Genomic DNA, 241 nt, shown 5'->3' on the forward strand with positions numbered 1-241 from the left:
AAAACAAACCTCAAGAACAGCCTTTTTTCATCTTTGTAACATTGCCAAAAGTAGGAATATCCTTTCTCAAAACGATGCTGAAAAATTAGTCCATGCATTTGTTACTTTCAGGCTGGACTACAGTAATTCTTTATTATCAAGATGCTCAAATTAAAAAAACCTAAACCTAAATTAAGTACCTTAAGACTCTACAGCTGATCCAGAAGGCTGCAGCGCGTGTTCTGACAAGAACTAAGAAAAG

General features: G+C 35.3%; 1 protein-coding gene across 2 annotated transcripts in view; it reads right to left on the reverse strand.

Annotated features, from left to right (window-relative positions):
• Positions 1-241, reverse strand: part of fig4a (FIG4 phosphoinositide 5-phosphatase a) — a 56,615-nt gene that overhangs the window by 18,860 nt on the left and 37,514 nt on the right. The window lies entirely within an intron of this gene.

This window comes from Etheostoma spectabile, chromosome 18 (assembly GCF_008692095.1).
Source record: "Etheostoma spectabile isolate EspeVRDwgs_2016 chromosome 18, UIUC_Espe_1.0, whole genome shotgun sequence".
In the NCBI taxonomy this organism is placed as follows: Eukaryota; Metazoa; Chordata; class Actinopteri; order Perciformes; family Percidae; genus Etheostoma; species Etheostoma spectabile.